Here is a 26,844-nt window from a genome sequence, read left to right on the forward strand (position 1 = left end):
GACTGGAGGCCAGGCTGGTGCTGGGTGAGCTCATTCCTTGAACTCTTCCGTGGCTTGACTGATGGCAAAACCCTGCTCCGGGTCCTCCTACCTTCCCTTTCTTCGTCCATCCCCCATATCCTCTTCTCCTAATCATTCCTGGTAGGAAGGACTTGGCATTTGCATATGCTCAAGCCAGAATGAATGCGCAAGGTAATCCACATAGTCTAGAGTTTCACCGAAGGCAAATGCACAGTGGGGGGCAGGATTATCTAATTAGTGGTATATTGTGGAAAGGGCTATCGTTCCACTTTTTAAAACAAGTACAATTTTGGATTCACTAGTGGGTTGTGAAATCAACGTAGTGGGAGGTGAAATCAATTTAGTGGTCACAAACAGCATTTGAAAGAATGAAATAGAACAGAGAATAAAGAGTGCACCACACTTAATAAGGGTAAGTATTGTGTGAAATGTTTGCTACATCCACACATGCGTATATCCTGGCAAGAGTGTACAGTGTATTTTTTTTTTTTTTACAATGAATTGTAAAAGACTCTGAAAGTCACTGTTTAGGAGAGGGTGTTGCTAGTATTGCTTCTCAGATGGATAGCTGCAACTTCAAGGCCTAATGTTATATTTATAGTTAGGGCCAAGCCACATAACCCATGGTGCTTTATTTTCCTTATTTATAAAATGGGAATAATACTTTTCCCCTGTGTTTAAGCCTGGATTCTTCAGGTGGCAAGTGAGAAGAAGCCCAGCTCACACCAGCTTAAGTTAAAGGAGAGAAGGTTTTATTGAAGAATTCTGGGTCATCTCATAGAGTTTGAAGTGAGAGTTTGAGGAGGAAATGGGCAGCTTTGGAACCTGGAACTAAACTGGGGCTCTATTCTTTAACTTTATTTTGTTGAAGTGTATTTGATTTCCAAAGTTGTGTTAATTTCTGCAGTAAGTGCTGTGATTCACTCATACACACACACACACACATACATTCTTTTTCACTATCATTTATCACAGGATACTGAATAAAGTTCCCCGTGCTACACGGTGGGACCTTGTTTATCCATCCTGTATATGAGTTTGCATCTGCTAACCCCAGGCTCCCCATCCATCTGGCCCCCTCGCCTTTGCCCCCTTGGCAACCACAACTCTGTCCTCTGTGTTTGTGCGTCTGTCTCATGCTGCTGCTGCTAAGTCGCTTCAGTCGTGTCCGACTCTGTGCGACCCCACAGACGGCAGCCCACCAGGCTCTGCCGTCCCTGGGATTCTCCAGGCAGGAATACTGGAGTTTGTGTCATAGCTTGGATCCCACGTGTAGGTGATATCATCTGATACTTGTCTCTGTCTGACTTAGGACGATAATCTCCAGGTCACTCCATGTTGCTGCAAATGACCTTGCTTCTTTCCATTTCATGGCTAAGCAATGTCCATCGGATGCATGCGCACCGTCCTCTTCATCTATTTTGTCTGGCGATGGACGTTCAATCGCTTCTATGTCCAGGCTGCTGTGCATGGCGCTGGTGTAAATGCTCGAGTGCGTGCATCTCTTTGAATCTAGTTTTGTCCCGATTTGCTCAGGAGCAGGGCTTCCCAGGTGGCACTGGTGGTAAAGAACCCGCCTGCCAATGCAGGAGACGTAGGGGGCATGGGTTCCATCCCCGGGTCGGGAAGGTCCCCTGGAGGGGGAAATGGCAGCCCGCGCCAGTGCTCTTGCCTGGAGAGTCCCATGGACAGAGGGGCCTGGTGGGCCTCAGTTCATGGGGTCGCGAGAGTCGGACACGACTGAGAGCGTGCACGCGCATGTCAGGAGTGGGACTGCTGGATCACATTTGTTGTTGCACACGTGTGTGCTTGCCCAGTCACTTCAGTTGTGCCCAACTCTTTGTGACCCCCTGGGCTAAAGCACACGGGCTCCTCTGTCCTCAACTGCATCCTGGAGTTCGCTCAGATCCATGTCCATCGAGTCAGTGATGCTATCTAACCATCTCATCCTCTGCTGCCCCCTTCTCCTTTTGCCTTCAATCTTGCCCAGACTCAGGGTCTTTTCCAATGAGTCAGCTCAAGAACACTGGAGTTGGTAGCCAATCCCTTTTCCAGGGGATCTTCTCAACCCAGGGATCAAACCCAGGTATCTTGTCTGAACCACATGGGAAGCCTAAGAATACTGGAGTGGGTAGCCTACCCCTTCTACAAGGGGTCTTCCTGACCCAGGAATTGAACTGGAGTCTCCTGCACGGCAGGGGCAGTCTTTAGCAGCAGAGCTCCCAGGGAAGCCTCCCAGGGAGCAAGCGTCTTTTAATTTCACGGCTGCAGTCACTGTCTGCAGTGACTTTGGAGCCCCCCAAAATTAAACCTGTCACTGTCTCCACTTTCTCCCCTTCTATTTGCCATGAAGCAATGGGGCCAGATGCTGTGATTTAGTGTTTTGAATGTTGAGTTTTAAGCCAGCTTTTTCACTCTCCTCTTTCACATTCATCAAAGGCTCTTAAATTCCTCTTTACTTTCTGCCATTAGAGTGGTGTCATCTGTATATCTGAGGCTGTTCATATTTATCCCAGCAATCTTGATTCCAGCTTGTGCTTCATCCAGCCTGGCTTTTAGCATGATGTACACTGCGCATAAGCTAAATAAGCAGGGTGACAATATACAGCCTTGAAATACTCCTTTCCCAGTTTTGAACCAACCAATCGTTCCATGTTTGGTTCTACCTGCTGCTTAGCCTGCACACAGGCTTCTCAGCAGACAGGTAAGGTGGTCTGGCACTCCCATCTCTTCAAGAATTTTCCAGTTTATTGTGTCTTACACTGTCAAAGGCTTTAGCGTAATCAATGAAACAGATGTTTTCCTGGAAGTCCTTTGCTTTCTCCATGACCTAAGGAGTGCTGGCAATTTGATCTCTGGCTTCTCTGCCTTTTCTAAACCCAGCATGTCCATCTGGACATTTTCAGTTCATGTACTGCTGAAGCCTAGTTTGAGGATTTTGAGCAAACCTTACAAGCATGTGAAATGAGCATAACTGTATGGCAGTTTCAACATTCCTTGGCATTGCCCTTCTTTGGGATCTGAATGAAAACTGACCTTTTCCAGTCATTTGGGCACTGTTGATTTTTCTCCAATTTTGCTGACATATTGAGTGCAGCACTTAATTTTTTTTCTTATTTGTTGAATATTTATTGTTGTTCAATCCGCATTACACCAGCACAACGACCCAAAGTAGTAACATAGTACTCATTGTTTTTATAAATACATGAAAGGTGGCAAAATAATGCTGCTTAATCCCAAACCCACAAATCAGCAGAACGTCACACTCGGGAAAATTTGGCGAGTACGAGAATACATCAGTCGTAATTCTACAAGAGAGGTCGGTCCAGAAGAGCCTTATGTGCCAGTCTGCCCAGGCTGCGGGTACCAGCGCTCACACTGGGTACGCAGAGCTTGCTTGGTGTGTCCAGAAGGAAGGGGAGAGCTGTGTATGTGAAGCAGTGAAATGGGCTACATGGGGGCACACAGGTTCAAAATCATTAAAAAATACTACACATCGAGTAACTGAGCTAAGAGAGTTTGACATCTTCATCATAAATAATGAAAGATAAATGTGTTTTGCAAAAGGAATACAGTGCAGCACTTTAACAGCCTCATATTTCAGGATTTTTTTAAAAAGCTCAGCTGGAATTCCATCACCCCCACTATCTTTGTAGTAATGCTTCTTTCTTCAGGCCCCCTTGACTCCACATTCCTTGACGCCACATTGCTCTAGGTGAATAATCACACCGTCATGGTTATCCGGGTCATTAAGATCTTTACTGTATACTTCTTCTGTGTATTGTTACCACCTCTTCTTAATCTCCTCTGCTTTTTTAGTTCCTTACTGTTTCTGTCCTTCATCATGCCCATCCTTGCATGAAATGGTCCCTTCAAATCTCCAGTTTTCTCTGGGAGAATAGGAAGTCAATACATTTACCTGGGTCCCCGAGTTGGAAACATGTGAACATACTTGATGCTGGGAAAGATTGAGGGTGGGAGGAGAAGGGGACGACAGAGGATGAGATGGTTTGATGGCATCATCCACTCGATGGACATGAGTTTGATCAAGCTCCGGGAGTTGGTGATGGACAGGGAGGCCTGGCGTGCTCGCAGTCCATGGGGTTGCAAAGAGTCGGACACGACTGAGTGGCTGAACTGAGCTGAAATGCTCTTGATCCCTGCTTTTGCGTTCCACCCCCCATGATGGAAGCACATCGTCTTTTGGTTCCAGTTCTATCGTGTGTTGTAGGTCTTCATGGAGCTGCTCAGCTTCAGCTTCTCTGCATTAGTCCTGGGGGCACAGACTGGATCATATGGCAGCTCTATTTTCAGTTTTTGAGGAACCTCTGTACTGTTTTCCATGGTTCCTGCACCAATTTACATTTCCACCAGCAGTGTAGGTGGGCTTTCTGGAGTTCCATTCTGCTAGGACTCTCTCTGTGTCCAGCTTGTCCTTACTCAGCCTCATTCTTTCCCATCGCAGACAGATGCCTCCACATGATCACAAATTACGAGGACCACTAACCTTGGGTTCCTGTTCGAGCTCTGAACCGAACAGACAAGAGGACTCCTTTGCTAGCACCAATTAGAAGATCTCAAGGAAAAGCTCTGATTGGTCCATTTTGGGTCCCATGTCCACCCTGGACGATTATCCTGATGTGGAGAACGAGGACTTAGATTTGCCAGGTGGGAGTCTGTGGACCACTGCCTGGGCCTGCACTTATGCTTTTAGAAGAAGTTGAGGAAAGGAATGGGAGGAAGACAGCAAGAACTGCTACGCCTTTTATATGCCCCTGGAATATTCTGAGAATTAATAAAATGTAGTTCATGAGAGGTTCTGAACTTGTAATTCACCTTGAGGAATAACCTAAATGTCTTCACAGTAAACTAGCATCTGCGGAACGAATTCTTGGGCTCATTAAAAGAGCAAGATGTGATGAATTCTCCGGGAGGTGCCTTGTGGGCCACCCCACCCTCTGCTTGATGAGCAGAGTGCCTTCCCAAGGTCCTGTGCGCATTATTGCCAGCTCAGTTGGGTCTGTGCCGAGTTTTGTGATTTATTAAGCAAACTGGTTAGAGCAATGCTACACAGGAAAGACCAAGAAACACTCTGGGATGCAATAGTTCCTCAAAAGATCGTGAGAACTAGGCTTTGCTCTTTCCAAGATTTCAAATTCTTCACATTTATGAGAAGCTTCATACTTAGGAAATGATAGTATTTGTAGCAGTGAGGAAATCTACTTGCTAATAAAAATCTAAATGAGAGATGATGAAGCTAAACAGCATCAGATTTGGTTAGTTTCCCTATGTGATTGATTGAGGGACCACTTATGCAAAAGTTTCTTTATGCCAAGTCCCATTCTGTTCTTAGAATATCACCTCACTCCCACCAGATCGTTTAAACATCTCATGCTGCTCCAGAGAATGTCCCGGCTTCTCAAATATTTCTTGTCAATCTCCTGTGATGCGTTCTGTCACACTGGGCCCTCCTGGGAATGAAATAGGTTTCCTTTAAAATTTTATGAGATCAGCTCCCCTAGATCCAGTGGCCGGTCCGAGAACGGGATTATTAACACAGAATAAGTAACAGGCAACTGAATTAGAGGACTGTAATACCATGGAGAGTCTCTAGATTTTTAAATTAATTTAATGCTTATGAAAGCTATAAGACTGAGCCCAGGAGAATGAAGCGGGCTTCTTTCCTTTGATGAGTAGATACAACTGTATCAGAGGCTCGACTGAAACTTGGCAAGGCCTGACAAGGTGATTTCTGCTTCCGTGGTCTTTGTGGGGTTGGATAGGTTTGTTTTTTTTACCTCTTTTTTATTTTTCAGAATGGGAGACTTGGGGCTTTCGGGTCAAAGAAACCTGGGTTAGATTCCCAGTTCTGTCTTTTGCTTATGATGTGATTTAAGTAGGGTCATCAGATAATGAATGTCAAGTTAAATTTGAGTTTCAGATAAGATTTCAGTGTTTCCTAAGTTATGTCCCAAGTAATGCTTTCCAGACATTTTAATGCAGCTGGGCAGCCTACGTTTTTATTTGCTGAATGTGCCTCCTCTAGGTTGAAAGCAAGTCAGTTTAACCTCTCTCTGTACAGTGCCCTCAACTCTAATATGGAACTAGTAACACTCATCCTATAGGGATGCCGAAGGCTGGAAACCTCTCTCTGTCACAGTGTCCTCAACTCTAATGTGGAACTAGTAACACTCATCCTATAGGGATGCCGAAGGCTGGAAAAACGCAAGGTATTTATTGTATAAATCCTTGTATTCGACAAGTGTTTATGGACCACCTACTACATGGGGTAAGCACAGCCAATAAGAATCCATGCTTGTGAAGTTTATGTGCTTTTGTGGGGGAGCTACATGATAATGAACAGAAATATTGTGTCAAATGGGGATATATGTGCTTCGGAGACAAAAACAGTGAGACGGGGGCAGCAATCAGCGGTGGGGATTTGGGATTTTAAGTGGGCTGCTCAGAGGAGAAGGCTTCACAGGGAAAGGAATATTGACTAAATGCTGGAAGGAAGGAAGGAAAGAATGGAAACCTGGAGGGGACCCCCTTCCCCCAGGCAGAGGCCAGCAAATGTACCGGTCCTGAGGCAGCAGGTGTCTGGGGTGTTGGAGGACCAGCAGGGATGCCAGCGGGGCTGCAGAGGAGTGAGGCAGGAAGAGAGGGGGAGGTTCACAGGTGCCTGATGCCTGGTGCAGGCTGGTGCTCCTTGCCCCTGCTGTAGGGGTCTCTGGATCCCGTTAGATGCCAGTTGAAGATCAAAGAGCCCTCTGGATCCTCCTAAGTTTTGCAAAGCTAGATGTTTCTCTGCTTCTTCAATCATAAAGTGGCGTGAAGATAGTAAGGACATCCCTTACAGAGTTGTCAAAGGAGTCGGCAGAGGGAAGACGAGTGAGAGGTGTGGGCAGCAGGAACTGTCGCCCTCGAGGAGTGTTAGTACTCAGAACAGCACCAAGCCCGTCAGCTCGTCCCATTTTCCTCCCCATAAGGGGGTAGGCATGACTCGGTAATTTCTATAGCTGGATATACTTTGCCGCCTTTAGCTGGTTGTCTCAGAACTCTCAATTGGTGAATCTCAGGCTGTGAGTTTTGGTGGCCATTATGGCCAATTAGCGACAGTCTGTGCCCAACGGCAAGGTACAGAGTGAGCCCCACTTTCCAGGAAGGGCCGCCCAGAGGGTGGTGGCCCACCCGGCCTGAGGGAGACTTGCTGGGAGCTTCAGAGGCAAGATTAAGAGCAAGGGGGCAAGGCTGGGGGCAGGGAGGAGGCAGGCCCTGGAGAAGGCCCCAGAGAGGGCGGGCTTTGTAGAATCGAAGGCCAGCAATAATTAGGCGACGGCACGGGTCAGTGCAGAGTTTGCGGGCAAGTCTTAAAGGAGCAGTTTGGTCCTGATGATGACTTATCATGAGGAGGTCAGGAGCTCAAGCAAGGACAGTGGGCAAAGGGGTGACAAGCCAAACCTTGGATCCCAGATGCAGCACACAGCTGACAAAGGAAACTGGAAGGCAGCAATCCCTAGTCTAGTGTTTTAATTTGTATGGCTGGAAACCACGTCTTTCAGAATCACTTGGAGAGTTAAAATGCAGATTGCTAGGCCCCTCTGATTCAGAGTCAGTGGGGTGGGCCTTGAGAATCTTGATAGTTTCTAATCTTAGGTTTTCCCAGTAGCACAGGGAGGCATATGGGATCTTGCTTTCCAATCAAGGATTGAATCCATGCATTGGAAGCACAGAGTCTTAACCACCGGACCACCACAGAAGCTCCCTCTCTCCTGTTTTAACTGATGGTTGTTCAGCAGTCAGTTGTGATTTGGGCGTGTTCTTGAGAGGTGAGCTCCGGGTTCTGCTGTTCTGCCATCCTGCTGCAGAGCACACGAGAATCTTCAGCTAAAAATGACCCTGATGTCGAGCATTTGCAGTCTAATTTGAGACCTGTAGGTGGAGGTGAGTATGTTCTCCTGGTTTGGTGAGTCATGAAGGAGATTGTAAATCAGACTCTCTCTGTTGGATATTTTAATGCCAATTACCTCCTTACATCTCCGTGTAGATCCCTCATTTTTTCCTGTGTATTAATCTTGATTTCTCCAAATGAAAATTGTCTGATCAGGAACTGCATCTGTCACTTCCTTGTGTCCTGAGTGATACCCAGCTTAGTGTTGGGCACGTGGGACTTCAATAACTATCTCTGACTTCAAGAATTAATTATATAGCCCTCCTTACTTTTAACTTACCTGTGAACAACAGTTTTGCAAATGTGCTGATGGTCTTAAAGAACTGATATGATAACCTGTAGTTGCATCTGCATAAAACTTTTCTCATAAAATGCCTTCTTGCAATGGCTCTCTACCTTGGATGCATAACAGTATGTTTTCAAACTCTGACCCCAGGCCCTACCCAAGAGCAATTATTAAGAATCTCTGGGGGTAGGACTCAGTCTTTACTGGAGAGGGAAGAGGAAGCATTAACAGAAGCTGGGAGCTTGGAGAAGGAGCTTCTGCAGGGCAAGGACAGAGTTTAGGAGGCAGCACCCAGACCTCTGCTGGAGGCAGGGCAGATTGGCGCTCTGAGATCCAGGAGGGGAAGGGTGAGGAAACCACCATCCATGCACCTGGGAAGGCATGGTTGGTGTCCATGCCTTCAAAGAGCAAGAACCAGCTGGGGCTCAGACCAGGAAGGGGGCTGAGGACCCCCAGCCTGGGTGCAGTTAGTCCTGCTGATACAAGGAGGTGATTAGGGTGAGGTCACGAAGCCAAGGGAATGAGGAGGCTGGGGCCCCAGCGGTCCTCTGCCACCGGAGTGATGCAGACAGGAGCTGGGTGCAGGAAGGCTGAGCCCCCTTCCTCTTCTCTTCAGCCTGTAAAGGAGTGGACTACTTGGCAAGGGGGATCTAGAAATACGCTTTGTAGACCGCTAGCCCCAGTGAGGAGAAGGCAATGGCACCCCACTCCAGTCCTCTTGCCTGGAAAATCCCATGGACGGAGGAGTCTGTAGGCTGCAGTCCATGGGGTCGCCAAGAGTTGGACACGACGGAGTGACTTCCCTTTCACTTTCCACTTTCCTGCATTGGAGAAGGAAATGGCAACCCACTCCAGTGTTTTGCCTGGAGAATCCCAGGGATGGGGGAGCCTGGGGGGCTGCCGTCTATGGGGTCGCACAGAGTCGGACACGACTGAAGCGACTTAGCAGCAGCAGCAGCCCCAGCGACCGGTGCCTCATAGCGAGAGGTGAAAGAATGACCTTACTGCGGATAGAAAGTGACGAGGGGCCAGCGCACCCAGCCGGGAAAGGAGGAAGGGAGGCCCGGAGCCCAGGCAGTCTTGCTTTGGCGGGCATGCCGACCTCGACCCTGCTCGGGGGCTTCACCTTTCCTCCCCTGGGCCGTGTGGACCTGGCCTTTTTTTAGGAGCCGAGACAGAGGGAAACTAGCGTCTTGTTCTGGGTGGGGTGTCTACCAAGTCACTGTCTGGGTGGGAGAATCGCACGGAGACAGGCGGTGAGGGGCAAGGAGGAGCCGCCCAGAGCTCCCAGTTCCCTAGAGAGGCTGAAGGCGGGCTGTCACGCCGTCAGCTCCAGACTGGGGAATCTGGAGGGTGGGTGAGCCTGGGGACGGCTGGGTTTTCAGTGCGGGGGAGGATGGATGAGATTGCGGGTGGCTGGATTTTCAGGGTGAGGCATGTGTTAGAAAGTGCCCACTGCGAGTCGGTCATAAATACAGTTGTATGCTTACAAGGAACCCCCAAAGGAGGGGGTGGAAGCAGTAAGGATGGATTCCCTCCTTGGTGGGGCAGATGGAGACCCCTAAGTGTCTCCTTGAGTCAGATCAGGCACCTAACCCAGAAACAGCCCAGGCTGGAGGGGTGTCCTTGTAAGAGGGTAGTGCTTCTGGTGGAAAGAGAAGAGAGCAATTTGCCAGAGCAGTCACTTTCAGAGGAAACCTCCTTCTCTTCCACATTCCCCTGGGAATACCGGAAGCAGAAGCAGGGAGAAGAAGGAGGTGTGGCAGAGAGTGAAGACAGTACTCCTCTCAGCCCTCCCGATGCTCTGTGCCGGGGAGCACTGACTGCTGACCGTGGGTGGGTGGGGGCCGGGTGGAGAGCCGCCGTAAGCCCCCAGGAACAGCCAGCTCCCGTCCAGGAAGGGTGGTCCTGGGGGCAGTCACAGCTATAACGGGCAGCCTGGGAGTGCGGAACTCGGGAGCTGGGGATGGGGGCACAGGCCCATCCAGGGGTGGTGCTGGCCCCTGGGCAGGTTAGATAGGTCATGTGCTTGACCACATTGGTCATTGTGCAGGTCACCAAACTGGTTTGACCATTTTCACTGAAAAAACATTCCCTGGCATTGCTGAGTGTGACTGGGCAATGCCATTTTACAGGCATGCCGCCATTTGTTTTTCCCCTTTCTTACATTGTTTATTTAACCATTATGCTTATCACACTTACTATTCTGTGCTTCTCTTGGGTACTTTTTTTTTTTTTTAAAAACTATTTGTATAACGTATATAACATATAACTATTTGTTTTCCTAGTAGCTCAGACGGTAAGGAATGTGCTTGCTATGCAGGAGATCCCCTGCAGAAGGGGATGGCAACCTCCTCCGGTATTCTTGGAGAATTCCACGGACAGAGCTGCCTGGCAGGCCGTCGTCCATGGAGTCACAAAGCTACGACTGAGCAACTGGCACTTACACTTTTCATGGCTGATTAACACTGCTGTGTCAGCATTCTTAAAGAGGTCATTATATAGCTTCCTTGTGATAGAAAGAAATAAAAATGCTTTATTTTTCTTTCCTTCTGAGCAGCACTCCCCTTTGATTATTCTGAAGCCTCAAAAGAGGCAGAGGAAAAATTCTAACTGTGGGACTGAATCAGTGCAGTCCTTTAGTGGACTGCCCCTCCTCAGCTTGCTCCTTTTAGAAACACGTGTAATATTTAAATATGTATTTACTTCGCTGCACTGGGCCTTCACGGGGGCACTTGCGGCATGTGGGATCCAGTTCCCCGACCAGCGATCTAGTCCAGGTCCCTTGTTTCGGGCGTGACAAGTCTTAGTCTGGACAACCAGGGAACTCCCAACGTGCTCCTCGTATGTGGCCAGTGGACTCATCCTTAGGTTTGACCTAGAGGTCAGGGAAACCGTCAAGAAGAATGAGGTCCCTCCGTAACCTTCTGTCACTTTTGCCAATTTTATTACATGTGAGACCTGTTTTAAAATCATCCCAGTTTTCCATTGTTGTAGACTATGTGTAAATAATGCATATAATTCCACTTAAAGCAGAGTAGATGCGTTGGCCTCCTGAGGCTGCTCTAACAAATTACTACAGCGTGGTGGCTTAAAACAAAAGAGAAACATTCGTTCACAGTTCTGGAGACGAGAAGCCTGAAGTCAAGCTGCCGGCCAACCACGTTTGGCTCTAGTGGAGAGTCCTCCCTTGCACTTCCAGCTCTGGCGGCTCCAGGAGACCCTTGGTGTGGGACTGCTAGGCTCTAATCTCTGGCCGCATCTTCACCTGCTTCCTTCTCCTTCCAGCTGTCTCTTCCTTGTGTGTCCACCTGGATAAAACAGGATGATCACCTTCTCATGATCTTTAACTTCATTATGTCTGCAAAGATCTTTTTCCAAATCAGGTGACATGCCAGGTTCCAGGGCTCAGATTGCGAAGCATCATTTCAGGGGCCATTACTCCACCTGCTACAACAGGTTTGTTGATCTTCTTACATACTTTAAAGCAGGCGACCTTTGGCGTGTGAAATTTGTCTCAATCATGAGCTCCTTTGTACTGAGCACTGTCTCTGTGCCATACGCAGTGCAAACTCTTTGAACTTATTGCTTTGCAATAATCCTCATAGCAATTCTATGGGATGGCTTCTCATAATTCTGTGAGAGTATTTTCATCACCCAGGTGAGAAAGCTGTGGTTCAGAGACGTTAAGTGATTTGTACAGGGCCACAGAGCTTCTGCAATGCTGAGAGGTCCAGAAAAGATTAAGTCTATCTGCTTTGAATTTGGGCTTTAAACAATTATGCTGAGGGGGGTGGATAAACATACTTCAAGGGTCTTAAAAGCTTCAATTTAGAAACACTTTTTTTTCCTCTTCAAGCCCTTAAAAATTGCTGGTCAGCAAGTAATGTTAACCCACAGTCATCTCGTGGTAATCCATGGTTATCTCATGGTTATCTGTGTATCTTGACCCGAAATTCAAGGCATGTATTAATAGCACAACCCAGTAAAGGAGTGTCTTTGAAAAGGAAAGAAATATTATGCCTCTAGAAAACAAGCAGTGTTGGTGTCTCCTTTCCAAAAAATTCTAAAATTTAAGGAAGCATAAAAAGCTAAGTTTTGCAAAGCAACACCGAATTTCCCAAATTTCCCTCAATGTATGTAATGATTTGAGAGTCTGGGTCGTAGTAACATAGAAAACAGCAGCCCTTTAATTGAGCATTTCCTTGAAATTGTCAGTTCTGATTTTAGTTTTCTTTCTTAATTTAGAGCAAGATCCAAGGATTTTGAATTAGCTTTGGCAAGTGAGCAGGCAAGGAGAAAAATGCCCTCTATAGCCTGCTATAGTGAATATAGCAGTTGATTGTGATTTGGGAGAACAGTTTGCAGTCTGACTTGAGTCCAAATAACTAGCATGACTCCTTCCTAGAAGTTTAGTTCATTTATTTATTTTTTTTCCCTGAGCCTCAGTTTTCCTGTTAAAAATAGGCCGGAAACCTAGAGATTGTCACCCTGAGTGAAGTAAGTCAGACAGAGAATGAGGCGAGATCTATGCCATTGCTTCCATTGCTGTTTAGTCCCCTAAGTCGTGTCTGGCTCTTTGCGACCCCGTGGACTGCAGCCCACCAGCCTCCTCCGTCCATGGGATTCCCCAGGCAAGAACACTGCAGTGGGTTGCCATTTCCTTCTCCAGGGGATCTTCCCGACCCAGGAATCGAACCCACGTCTCCTGCTTTGGCAAGCAGTTCTTTACTGCTGAGCCACCACAGAAGCCCAGGGTTTATATGCAGAATCTAAAAAGAAATGATGCCAATCACCTTGCTTACAAAACAGAAACAGACTCACAGGCTTGGAGAAGGAGCTTATGGTTATGATGGCAGGGGTGGAGTTAGTTAAGAAATTTGAAATTGACATGTGCACGCTGCTGTATTTAAAATGGAAAACCAACAAGGACCTACTGTATAGCACAAAGATCCCTGCTCAATATTAGGTAACAACCTAAATGGGAAAAGAATTTGAAAAAGAATAGATACATGTAGATAGAGAAGGCTGAGCACCAAAGAATTGATACTTTTGAGCTGTGGTGTTGGAGAAGACTCTTGAGAGTCCCTTGGATTGCAAGGAGATCCAACCAGCCCATCCTAAAGGAGATCAGTCCTGGGTGCTCCTTGGAAGGACTGATGCTGAGGCTGAAAGTTGGATACTTTGGCCACCTCATGCAAAGAGTTGACTCATTGGAAAAGACCCTGATGCTGGGAGGGATTGGGGGCAGGAGGAGAAGGGGACAACAGAGGATGAGATGGTTGAATGGCATCACTGACTCGATGGACATGAGTTGGAGTAAACTCTGGGAGTTGGTGATGGACAGGGAGGTGTCGTGTGCTGCAGTCCCTGGGCTTGCAAGCAGCTGGACACGACTGAGCCACTGAACTGAACTGAGATATATATGTGTAACTGAAACACTTTGCTGTACATCGGAAACTACCACAACATTGTTAATAAACTATAGTCTGATACAAAATAAAAAGTAAAAAAATGGGCTGGAGCTGACCATTTCTTTAGTCTTTGATGATTTACTAAAAGCTCTGAACTCTCTTCTCAGAAAAATGCACACACACAACTTTCTATGTGATGAAAGATCCATAAGCTTCTTGTAGCCCATTTAGAAATCTCCTAGGTGTCTGGGCACCCTGAGTTATTCTGGAATAGGACATCCCTAATGTCCCCAGTTGGAGAAGGGCATGGCAACCCACTCCAGAATCCTTGCCTGGAGAATCCCATGGACAGAGGAGCCTGGTGGGCTACAGTCTATGAGGTCACAGTCAGACATGACTGAAGCAACTTAACAAGGGCACACACGCAATGTTTTCAATAAGCTAGGGTAATTCCTTGCATTACCCTAATCTGTTAGAAAGAGAGAACTGTGTGTGTCATTATGAAACAAAGATCCTTCAATAAACAGAGAAAGAGGGGAGGCCATGTAGGAGCTGGTGGAAATGCCTCATTTTAACATAGAGGAAAACAGCAGTTTTGAAAGTGCTCTTGGGTTTCGGAGCCCCTGTGAAAACCTCTCAAGAGAACGGCACAGATTGAAGGGTTTTGACTTTTGAAAGATTCTGAGTTTGGAGCTTTCATCAAATTACATTTTCCATCTGACACCAGGGAGGCGATGGTGGTTTTGTCACAGCCAGAGCCCAAGTGGAACGGCTGCTGGCGGTTCCAAGGAGTCAGAAAGAGTTCACGCGCAGAGGGATGGTGCCCTGTGCAAAGGAAGCTGTGCAGCTCTCCCGGGATGGTTTGCGCGTGAGCTGGTGCTTGAGGATGCTCAGTGGGTACCAGGGAGACGCCTGGGAGGGAAGCTTTCTGCCACAGACGTGACCAGTTGTTGGAGCTTCTATGTCAGGGAGTTACCGCTTTTCTTTCTAAATCAGTTCTCCTATTAAAGGCCTTCTGCTTCACAAGTCTGCCTTTCCCCACAACCAAGGAGCTGTAGGAAATTATTTACTTTTGTGGCCTTTTGATTCGCCAGGGTTTGGTGGTTGGCACTGCAGCCCACACGCAGGGCCTGTGCAGCAAGGATGAGCTTCTGCACTGCTTGTCCTCAGTCGCCTGTTGGAGGTAACTGACCTACCTGTGAGGTCAGGTCACCAGTGTGGGTCTGTGGGCCGGCTTTTCCTTGAGGAATCCCGAAGCTTACTGTAATAGTGACTTTTGTCAGCCTGGTTTCAGCATCTGTGGCTGCCGGTGTGTGTATGCGCACGCAGGTGTGCATGAGATTCAAGAGGCTAAGACTAGGGGAAACCAAGACGCCAGGCCTCATGGCTAGAGTGAAGAGGACTGAGTGTTCTCGTCAGCCCAGATCTCACCCTCCTGCCTTGGTTAGGATAATGGCCTCCAGTAGAACTTTCTGTGGCGATGGCAGTATTCTTTATTAGCACGGTCCAGTATGGGGGTCCCTAGCCACACATCGCTATTAAGTCCTTGGCAGTGGCTAATATGACAGAAAACTGACAATTTTCAATTCAATTTAATGAATTTAAATTTAAGTGACCTCACATGACCAGTGGCTACTGTAGTGGACAGTGCAACTTCAGATTGTCCCTTCTGATTTCATTTTCAAGGAATATTCTCCAAATGGGAGACACTGTGCCTTAAATCACTGTCATCCTTTTGATAGGCAAACCTAATGATCAGCTTAGAATGAAAAGAGCCTTATTAGCTTGTCGGTATAAATAAAGATGTGCTTCATTACTGCCTGCTTGGTAGCTTGGTTTCTCGGGGATATTTGCCCCTGTTTACGTGCACACGTTTCACACACATGTCAAGACGGTCTCCTAATGGGTGGCCCTTTTTCCTTACGTGTCCCTGCAATTTCTGCCTAGGTGGTACCTGCCAAACAGTCCTTTTTCTACCCTTAGAGTTTTTGTTCTTATTCCATTCACTTCAAAATATCATTACCATTGCAAACAAGGAAAATGTGTTTATCAGAAACTGCAAACTCCTTTAGGGCCTCATAGGATTAATCACGGTTATAAAGTTTTATTAAACACAATTTTTGTTTAATGACAAGCTCCACCAGTCCTTCCCATCCCAAACCAATCCTGTCCTAAGGGTGAATTGCGCTCAGCAGATTGTCTTCAACAGACTCTTCAAGACAATCCCGATTACTTTGTCATGCACAGAGAGATTTTTCTTCCTGGATAATTTGAACTTCCTTAAAAATCACATCTGTTTCATACTTTATTTATTTGTAATTTAAATCCTTAAATTGAATCTTTCATTACTAACATCTGGGCTTGAAATGCAGCCCACTTGAAAAAATACAAATTTTATTTTATTTGGAGTTACCCCCCTTCACTCAGTAGCTCTGGTACAAACATTCTCTGGCCAGAGGCAAAACAGCCGGGTATCTTAAAGCTGTGATGCTGTACCACGTGTGACGGGGCTCACTTGATTGTCCCTGAAGTGACTGGCAATTTGCCCAGAATTAGACTGAATGCACGTAATAAGCTGTAGAATTTCCACAATATTGACAATTAGATATCTCTATACAGCAGCAGCTGTGTATTGTTCTCATGGTATGGTCCCCTCAAAGCACCTCCTAAAAAGAAAAAAAAAACCTGGCAGAAGGTTGCAGGCAGCAGCAAGGTAATATACATTGTATGAAATATCTCAAATTCAGATTAATCGGGATGTTTCTATTAGTACAGTTTTCTGCAATGGAAATCATGGCTGAAACAGAATGCTTTGGAATAGGAGTTTATAACACCGCATCTGTATCGGCTAATTGCTATATTTTTAGCGTGTTCCTGAGGAAGATACCTTGCTCATTTCCATTCACTGCGAAAGGGAGGGGATTGTGCCACCGGCACTCTGAGAGCATCTCGAGTCCTGGAGAGCGGGTAGTGACCCGATGGCCATGTTGAGATGCTCTTAACCCTTTTCTGAAATGGCTTTGGTCATCTAAAATAACCTTCACTCTCCCCTGAATGGAAATTAGCCCCAAGAAATCATCTTGTTCGTGGACAGTTTTGAAGAAAAAGAGCGTAACTTCGAATGAGCCATTTTTGCACTCCTAATATGCAGGGAGCCATTTGGAGAAACAGGGAAACACTTTTCCATGTTTCACCACTTGTCAGATATCTCTCCGCCAGCCCATTTGTTCCACGGTTGTAGAGAATGGGGAGAACGCGAAGGAACTGGACTGATAGCTGCCCCCTGTCTAGCAGCCGCTGCCCGCAGTCCTAGGATTTGAATATTATTTTAAACCTCATGATTGAAGTTTGCATTATGAATGGCTAATCTTTGATATTTTGCCCAGCGGATCTGGGGCAGGCTGTTGTTGTCTGGAGCCAGACTCGGCAAACTTTGGATTTTGTTGTTTGTCTCCTTGTAATAGAAATGGACGTTTTCAAAGAAAGCTGCTGTTTTTAGAAAAATACCATAAAACCTTGGGAACAACAAGATACCATGTTTTCTATTGCAGATCTTAATTTATCAAGCTAATCACCAACAAAATGTAGCTAAATTGCTGATAGCCCTAAGACAGATTAATTCAGGAGCAAGGCACTGTTGGGTTCCTTAAAGGTTAGCAGTGGTGTTTTGGTAGCACAGTGAAGAACTCTTTCTTATCTCAGATTTCACTGTATCCTTCTTTTCGAAAAGTCTACATTATGAAGAATGCATTGGTGTTCAGTCCAACACATACGTTTACTTCCCCATTAATGCTAGAGGAGAAAAGAGAAATCAAATTTCTTTTTTTTTTTTAATTAAAGTATAGCTGATTTACAATGTTTTGCTAATTTCTGTTGCACAGCAAAGTGATTCAGCCATACGTATACATACATTCTTTTTCATATTCTCTTCCACGATGGTTTATCACAAGCTATTCAATACAGTGCCCTGTGGTCTACGGTAGGGGCTTGTTGCCGACCCATCCTATATATAAGAGTTTGCATCTGCTAATCCCCAGACTAAATTTCTTATTAGCAAAGGGAACCTATTTTGAAATTTGTAATGCCTGTCTTGTGACCCAGTTTAAAATTCCGGCGCTGCACCTCCCCACTCCGCGTCTCTCTTTCAAAAGTCTTTGCTGTTTACGCTTCTGTTTCTTCCCCTTCCCTGGGTCCAGCCGTAGATGCTCACTCACTGATGCCTGGCTTTTGTATTTAGAAAGCCTCGGGGAATAGGCTGGGAGCCCCTTCTAGGGCCCGGGAGCTCTGAACGCTCACGTTTTGGCTCTGCCATCTATGGGGTTGCACAGTCGGACACAACTGAAGCGACGTAGCAGCAGCAGCAGCTAACCAGCTGGGTGACTTCAGGCGAGCTGTCCCTGTCTCTCCGGCCTTCAGTCCCTCCCAAGGTGAACACAGCATCAGCAGCCCTCGATGATCCAGGAGGTACAGTGGATCAGGCGCTCCAGTAAAAGGCACTGTGGACCCCCGTCGGCTTCAGGGCGGGAGCCTTTCTTTTATCAGGAGTGGGAAAGGTGCTTTCTCGCACCTGCTTGCCCCAGCCTCACCCCTGTGTCCTTCACCGCGCAGCAGCTGAATCAGAGCCGAACGAGGTCAGGTCGTGAGGCGTGTTCCCGGGAACTGAGGACAGGGCTGAGATGGCATGAAACGGTACCGCGTGGGCCTTTCTGTTGCCAGCCACAGAACATTCAGTCCCTTTGGTGCCCCGTGTACTCCAATAAAGGAGGTTAAAGGGCCAGTACATTAATTGACTGCAGTCCTAAGTCCCTTTTATAACCTGTGTTATCAGCATAAGTACAAGTGTGGTGTAGTAAGGAATATCATTATGAAACAGATTTCCTGGGAGAGGAATTAGCTGGCTCGGGTGGGCCCCTCTCCTGTAATGAACATACTTCCCTGTTTATGAACACAGTTATAGATGTACTCTTAACAATTCTGCCAGGGGGAAAAAAAAAGGCTGTGTTGGATATCTTGAACTGCACGGAGCGTTTTCTCCAACTGGTTCTTGAAGGGTTAATTTGCAGTTTACTATTGAATACCATAAAATGAGCTGTAAATAATGTAATGATACGTATTGTTAAGCTACATATACTTTACCAGGTGCTAGGACAACCACTCCTCACTTAGATATAATCTGGGGCAGTCAACAAACACAGATGTATTTTAACAAAGAGAGAGAGACAGAGATGAACGCAGAAAGAACAAGAAAAAAAAATTAAAACATATGTAAGATAATTTAACCAAGATAGAGATCCAGGTAAAACTTGGCCTATTTTTTTTTCCCTCGGAGTAGCTTCCCTGTACTGGGTGAAATACAACAGCATTTTGGCTTGTTTTTGGAACACAGACGAGCCAAACACGTGGGAAACACCTTGACAGGCCTTTTGTATAACTACAAGGAAACTGATAATCCTAAATAAATTACACGGGAAAAATATGAATCTTTGAATACTAGTAATTATAATGGTTATTTTTCACTTTTGTAGCACCTGCAAATGATGTATATATAACAAAGCTTCAAAAAGCTCTAATTAACTTTTTATTTTTTTCCATTTACTGGCTTTAACCAGTTTGCATTAATTGGCAATTTATATCTATATATTTTTACCAAATATTTCTATTACTTTTGAGAGGCTGGAAATCACACATGATTGAATTTATTTTCACTGAGTTTGCTTTTCATTTTTGTCAGCCACTTGCTCTAAACCTCTCCCTGCCGGCCGCGCTTGTCAAGAGGGTGTGGAGGGAAGTGGAAATTTCCAGGTTGATCTGGGAGGCGGGAGAAGCCAGCACTTGCTTCTCTGGTGCAGTGACATGGTTTCTAACAGTGCCAGTCAGAATTCCTGACTGCTCCTACCAAATGCGTGAGGGCTCTGCTTGGAAGACCTCCAGGCTCAGCTTTCCGACAGATTACTCTGGGCGATTCCGGGCGTGAGATGAGTCTGACCGCCATGAAGATGCCGCTTTGTTCCGCTCTGGGGCTTGGGGCAAGTCAGACCAGGATGAAGCGGAGCTTGGAGAGGGTCTTCACGTGGACATCAAATTAAAAACCTCCCGGTTTCCAATCCTGATTATGCTGAGGTTATCCAGCTGCTGCCTCTTTGGGTGGCGCGGCCAGGGGAAGAGATGGCCTGAGATTGTCTGCAGGCTCGACCTGTGCCCGGGAAGGAGAAAATATTCACAGTGTACCAGGAAATCTGGAGGCAGGAGGGAGCAGCCCCTGCTTCAGCTTTTTCTCGCTCCCTCCCTCCCTTTCCTTTCTCCTTTCGTGCTGACTTTTTTGTTGAAGTATAGCTGATTTACAGCGTTGTGTTAGTCACACATGTACAGCAAAGCGATTCAGTTATACATGTGCACACCTGTTTTCAGACTCTTCTCCATGATAGTTGATTACAAGATGTGGGATCTCGCTCCCTGTGCTGTGGAGTAGGTCCTTGTTTATTTCACGGGCAGCAGCGTGTCTGCTAGTCCCGGATTCCTAACTTATCCCTCCGCCTATCCCTCTGCTTTCCCTCTTTGGTAACAGAAGCTCATGTTCTGCCTCTGTGAACCTGTTTCTGTTTTTTAAATAAGTTTGTATGGTTGTGCTCTGTTTTAAGGAACCTCTGGTTTCCTCTAGATGCCTGTGCCACCCACATGGAAGTGGATACGGGTGGAAGGCTTTGCTAAATGTCTGAGAAGGCTCTCGGGTACCAGGGAGGAAGGCAGAGGGCTGACTGGCTTGGAGTTGGATAGTGAACTGGGGAGAGGTGAAGACGCATGCGTATGTCAGGAAATCTAGAGTGGGACGAATCAGTGCAGGGGTGTGTGTCTGTGTGTGTTACTCTTTTTTAAAAAATAGCATTTTTAAGCTACTGTCCACGTGGAAGTGGAAGCTGCTGGCACATCTAGGCTGGCGTCCAGTGCCCTGCCGCCCAGGGCCCCGCGTCCCTGGCTGACCGCGGGCCGGGCCAGAGTGAACGCTGCCTGAAAGTAAGCCCTGGGCCGGTCGGGACGCAGAGGCGCAGCGGCCGCACGGCCATCTGCAGGACATCAAAGCTGCTGCCTGATGGTGCTCGGCTGCCAAAGCTTCTAAAGGGTTTGGCGCCGGCCTGGAAATCAGAGGCAAACTGTCCATCTGCCGCCTGGCCCTGGCGACAGCTGACTGTTTTGCCGGCTGCAAGATAGGCTGGCCGAAGCCAGTCGGCCCCGTCCCTGATCGCACAAGGTTTGTCCGGCCCGCTGCATCAGCCAGACGCACAAGCTAGTGAGTGCAGTTTCCTTTTGCTTGGGACGTGAGGCGATGAACACCAGGGCTGGGGCCGGGCTGAGAACCCAACCGGGGCGCGCGGCTGCGTCTGCGGAGAAAGCAGATTGGCAATGTTCAAAGCATATTGGGCCATAGCAGTAGCCTCAAAACTCCAATATGGGTGAGGACAGCTGACCAGATGTCTTGACTGACAGTTTTTAACAAGTTTCAAGGGTACCCCTGCAGGACATAAATGCTCAGTCTACATCTGTGTGAATCTTTCCTGTCCCACCCCCTCCCAGCTTCAACTAAGTGTGCAGAGCAGGGAAGCTCAGAGTGCAGCTCCCAGCTCCAGTGACACTGACACACTTGGTCAAGTTCAGCCGGGGTCTTCCTGCCCAGGAAATGCCTCAACTCCACGCGGAGGGAATGACCGCTGCGGGCAGAGAGGGCCAGAGAGCGCAGCCCTGGGGTAGACCTGGGTGCTTCTCTTGCAAGCCGGCCCTTGGAGGGCAGGCAAGGATTTTTGGAACTGGCCACTGATTCCTTCACTGCCCTCTGCAACGAGGTTTTCCAGGCACTCCGGCAGTTCAGGGGCACGTGGCAAAGTCAGGGTTTGCTTTGGGCTGAGCTGGTGAGAGCTGCTGTAGTCAGGCCAGGCAGCCTGTGGTCATCCCTGAGACGGAGGGTGGGCAGGGCTCTTAGGCAGAGGGAGAAAACTCTTCATTTGAACCTCCCAAGTTACAGCCTCGTAGGCATGGGAGATAACATTGGATTTTTTTCAAAGTTTAAAAATCACAAGGAAAAAGCTGTGGTTTTAATATTTGGAGTCTCCAGAGTTCTGGCTAAATTACTGTTTAGGGGTAATGGCATATGTAACCAGAAATGATTCTTTAGATTTCATTTGTTGCAAAAGACGTATTTTATTTTATTTTGTAATTTAAAGTTGGGAAAAGATTGAAAAGCTGAGAAAGGTTGAAGGCAAAAGAAGGGGTCGGCAGAGGATGGCATGGGCATCACTGATTCAACGATCATGAGTTTGAGCAAACTCTGGGAGATAGTGGAGGACGAAGGAGCCTGGTGTGCTGCAGTCCATTCGGTCACAAAGAGTTGGAGGCAACTTAGTGACTAAATAACAGCAACACATTTAAAGTTGACTCGAGGTTAATTCCAAGCCCTGGGTTGACTTCCAAGAAGCTGTTGTATGGATTAACTGCAGCATCTCCTTGAAGAGCAAATTAGGCACATAGCTTGCCACAGGATGTCTTTGTCAGGCTTAGTTCGAATAGCTAGTTAGCTCTCTATCTGCATCTGTGTGATCAGTGCAGAAGATGATGCTGGTCTGCAACTCACCTGGGCTGATGGCCAGGGTCTGCAGGTTTCTTTGCCCCAAATTTTCTCTTCCTTAATGATCAGCATTCAAATGTGTTGAAATAAAATGCTCACATCCAACTAAAATGTGCAAGATAGTAATGTTAGGCTCCTCCTGGAACACTGTGGACCTGTGTTACCGTCAGAATGGAAGTTCGAGATTTTCTGAGCCGAGGTTCTTTTTCTATCAATGGCAGAGTTTGATGGAGGAAAAGACGAAGTGATGTATTCAAAGAAACGCTGTCCCTGTGTGTTTCCCTCTCAGCTTGAATGAGACTAACTCATCAATTGGATTTGTTCTCTTTAGCAGAGCAGGACATAACTGCACACCTAATTAATACTTTATTTTGATTAAAAAATAGCAAGGATAATGCTTTTCGATTAAGTTAGAGATATTACAAAAAAAAAAATCTTGACCAGGGGAGAATGAAAAAATTTCCCCAATTCAGTTTTATCCATTTTCTATTTGCAAGGTTAGTTCAAAGTCCAAGCACTGAGACAAAACACTGAGCTTTGTCAAAAGTAGTTGGGAGCTGGCACAGACTGTGGAGGGCTCAGCCCAGAGATCCTGGTGGCAGTCTCCTACCTGGAGAAGCTGGGAGGCAGACCAGCCTCCACCAAGCACGCGAGCCACCTGCTCTCCTCCAGGGTCCTTCAGTCAGGATGACTTTGCTGATGTGAGCTTGGGGTTCAAAGGTGCATGACAAAGGTTTATGCGTTGGAGGCAGAAACACACTCTCTCCTTGTCAGAGTTGGCACAGCCAGTTCTGTTCCAGAGATAGTTAAAAATAATGCCAGGTGTGGCATAAAGAAAAGTTTCTAACAGATACTGTGCAGTTATACTTGCTTTTGTAAATGAAAGTCTTTCTTTGTTCCCTACATCTTGCTGAAACCGCTTTTATGTTGGCCGATGAAAGGAGAAAGCACCCCGGCTCAAACCTCCGGAAAGAACACATTGTGTGAAGGTGGATTCTGGTATCCAGGGCCCGGTGCTTTACATCCCTTCTTTCCGCTTGAAATGCACTTTGCTTTCTTGTTGTTTTTCAAAGATGGACGGATGTTGTAGAAACTCTTTTTTTTACCAGATGATGCCAAATTACATGATGGTTTTGATTTCATCCCAATGTGGTAGGTTCATAAAAACCATTAGGCACAGTCACAGCATTTATTTAGTCTGCTTGAGTGATCTGAAAAAAGTAATCACAAGCATGTTAAAGATATGATTTCAGAAATCACAAATTAAAATTTGGGAATGTGAAAACTGAGGGCAAAATGCTTCAGCACAGTTTGTAAGGGCCGACTCAGATACTGCAATTCCTCTTCATACCTCGTGGATAAACGTCAATTCTTTTCCAATGTCAAAATGAGCAGAACATGCCTTTAAAATCTCTCATTATGTCCTCCTTAATCTGCCAAAGACCTCCAGAGATGCTGTACAAGGGAATAGTAAGTACTGTTGTTTCTTTAGCAAGATTATTTCTTGACCCTTGACTTTATCCAGGATATCCAGGTGGAAACAACGGTTTTGTTGATGGGTTTGTTGGGCAAGACCTGGCTCCTACCTCTAGAACATCTGGTTTGTAGAACGTGGCCAATTAGCTGCCTTAGAAAAGAACATGAAGATAGATTGAGAAGCTACGAGGAGGGAAGCAAAAGTTTAAGTGTACGTGTTGTTTCCATCCACGTGCACCTGGGCCCTTCTCCCCATGGATGTGCTCAGGCCTGGCATTTGTCTGTTTTCTGGATTTCTTTGGATCTACATGATGATAAATAGCTGGAAAGAAAGTAGAGAATTTGGCCAACCATCCAGGTGTTCTGACTGAATGTTCCAGAATGTCAACAAATGTTTATGGAGAGGCTCTTACAAATAAGGCTGCATGCTAAAGGCACCAGGAGACACCAAGGTGAGCACGATACATTTTTTTATTCTTAAGAAATCCAGAACAGAGTCAGGTTTTATGCAGAATCCAATAGAGCTCAGTTCATCCCAGGAATGTTTAGTAAATCGGATGGGTGTGAGTAGAGGAAAGTTATGGTTTGATAGGCGATATGCCAATAGGTCATGCCCACGAATCAGACAAGGTAGCTTGTTTAGCCAATTTCTTTAAAGAACAGGATCTTTGCATGGGAAAAGTGGATGATAAATTCCAGCACGTGTCTGTAACTTTGCAGACTGCCCCATTTCTAGGGCTGGGCAGGACTGGAGTTTGTTCTAATGGAGCAGCGTTTGGAGTGTGTATCATAGATTGTATTATGTTTGGGGACCTGTGTAATTAATCATCCCTTGCCAGGGCTAGGGGAAACTATTCTTTTGGAGAAACTATTAATGATTATGTTGGGATAACAGGAGTAAACTGGGATGTCCTGAGCAAATAAGCTGTGTGATCACTCTAGTTACGGCTGAGATAACCGTAGAACGATGCTTTCTCAGAATACCCGGGAGGAGTGGGGAAGCTCTCCTGATGTCACTAGCATGCCATCTCCAGACCCATGGTTGCTGCATTGAACCGATGCTGAGATGGGCCTTCAGGGGTCGTGTCAGCAGCGTTAGCTGCTATGCCTTGTTTGGAATGTGGCCCTCCTTAGGTACCTTTCCAGTAACTCTAATTGCCAGTGTGCTCAAAAGCACACACCCAAGCCTTCCCAGGTGGTGCTAGTAGTAAAAAACTCACCTGCCAATGCAGGAGGCATAAGAGATGTGGGTTTCATCCCTAGGTTGGGAAGATCCCCTGGAGTAGGAAATGGCAACCTACTCCAGTATTTTGCCTGGAAAATTCCATGGACAGAGGAGCCTGGTGGGCTGCAGTCCATGGGGTTGCAGAGTTGGACACAACTGAACACAAATAACCGCAGCAAGATACCCAGCTGAAGATTAAGTCTGACAGTGATTTGAATCACCTACTGTTAATCCAGAGTTACTAGCCTAATTTACCTTCAAAGTTAAATGCAATGGATCATATATTCTGTTTACTACAAAAGAGCACCTGGGATAAAGTTTTGAAATATTTCAAGTTGTAACATAAAAAGACAGCTAAGGAGTACCTCTTTCATTTTTTTTTTTAAAGTTAGATTTAAGCTATTTTATTAACAATATAATAGCATAGCCATTTTACTTGGTTTGCAAATTTTGCAATGAAAGTGTTTTAGGAATCAGAGTGATTTCTTTTTTGAGCTTTTTATTTCTCTCATGAATTATATTGAACTTAGCAAAACATGCTGTTTGGCACATAGTAAGAACCCAGTAACTTAATAAACAAATAAATGAATTTGTTAAAAGAAAGTAAAAATCAGTCATCTCATTTACTTTCCAACTTATTTATGGACTTCCACAATTCTATAAGAAATTGTCCCCTAGCAGAAATTTCAGATTTGTGTTTGAGTCATTTTTAAGTCATTGACATACATCACTATGTTGGTGTGCATTCATGTGTGTGTGAGAGACAGTGTACGTGAGTGTGTATGTGTGTAATTAACTCTTTGCTGAAGCCTAAAGCATAGATGTTACCAGAGAACAGTGTTTAAAATTCAACACTTTTTACACTTTTCATAGGAATTCTATTTGTGGCTTATAGCTCCAGATCTGTGGGTGAATCCATCTTACTGTCATCTCTCTGCCTTTTATGGGCAGCAGTTATAACTATATAAATGGTTTTACCTGTAGAGCCTAGCACAGTTCAGACAGAAGTCAACAACACAGTGATTATTTTTAAACAACAGTGACAATGAAGAAGGACAATCTTCATCTGGGTGTATTTTATAAATAGAAGCTTAAGGAAGGGGACCTAGAATTTTGGACTGTATTTTCATCTAAAACATTGAAAGCAATATAAAAGGCAGATTGCTTAGTCCATGAAAATTTTTATGCTAACTTGATATTTTCTAGGAACTCTCATTTAATAAATCCATCTATCTTTTGCCTTGAATGTAAGATAAAAACAGAGATGCTATACAAAATCTCAGTCAAGTGAGAAAAAAAAATCCACAGACTGCGTTTGGAAGAAATCGTGAAGAGTGGCTGAACTGTGGAGAGTGTACACTGTTAGCATTTTATGCTTTAACCCAAAACTAAATTAATAGTTCACTTGGGTTTTGGAAAGATTGCCCCTGCACCAGCAGTGTATTTCTGAATGACATAAATATAAGAAAATTAGAAATTAACTTTAAATGGATTTAGGCATCTTACATAAATGAGAGCCACCCTTACACAAATTACTAAATCTATTCAGAGTAATTTATCAAGCAGTTATATGTTGGTTTGCTGTGTTGAAATTTCAGAAAATTTAATAACAACATACTTTCTGGAAATTGCATTAGCATAGACCATTAATAAGCTAGACCTATGGTGCTCTTGTGGGAGTATAACATTGTCATTAGCAATGTACAGTGAAGTGGGAGCTGGTTATCACTTAAGCATATCTATGGTGGTGCAGAAAGACAAAGTTTTCTGAGAGCTCTCAGGCTCATCTGAAATAAGCACTTAGAAAATTGTTCTCTGGTATTTGTTCTGTGGTATTTAGCGGTTAACACGAGCCAA

The sequence above is a fragment of the Capricornis sumatraensis genome, chromosome 1 (genome assembly GCF_032405125.1).
Source record: "Capricornis sumatraensis isolate serow.1 chromosome 1, serow.2, whole genome shotgun sequence".
Classification (NCBI taxonomy): domain Eukaryota; kingdom Metazoa; phylum Chordata; class Mammalia; order Artiodactyla; family Bovidae; genus Capricornis; species Capricornis sumatraensis.